Raw genomic sequence first — 299 nt, 5'->3', positions numbered from 1 at the left:
TGTGTAGACAGGAAAGCTCGGTGAAAGTATAAGTCATTGCAGAACAAGAAAAACTTCTGTTCTTCTGTGTCCTAATTAGACTCCACGTGCCTGCTCTCCCCACCTGCAATGTGAAGAGAGTAACAGGAGAGTAAAGCATTAAAAAAAGAACCCTAAAACCCAAACAGCAGAAGAGTGAAGCTCTTTTCTTTACCTGCAGCTGGGGAAGGATTTGCAGTAATGATGAGCGGTACGGTACTCATCCTGACAGGGATGATGAGCTTGGAGAGTCAAAACCTCACTTCACGTTTTACTGAAAA

General features: G+C 43.5%; 1 protein-coding gene across 1 annotated transcript in view; it reads left to right on the top strand.

The window, feature by feature from the left end:
* The window catches only part of LOC104493879 (metal transporter CNNM2-like), a gene marked incomplete at its 5' end in the record, with an annotated part of 31,315 nt that overhangs the window by 23,892 nt on the left and 7,124 nt on the right, over nt 1-299 (top strand). The window lies entirely within an intron of this gene.

The sequence above is a fragment of the Buceros rhinoceros genome, unplaced genomic scaffold (genome assembly GCF_000710305.1).
Source record: "Buceros rhinoceros silvestris isolate BGI_N320 unplaced genomic scaffold, ASM71030v1 scaffold2915, whole genome shotgun sequence".
Lineage (NCBI taxonomy): Eukaryota > Metazoa > Chordata > Aves > Bucerotiformes > Bucerotidae > Buceros > Buceros rhinoceros.
Note: the sequence above shows the minus strand (reverse complement) of the source record. Positions and strands in the feature narration are given on the sequence as shown.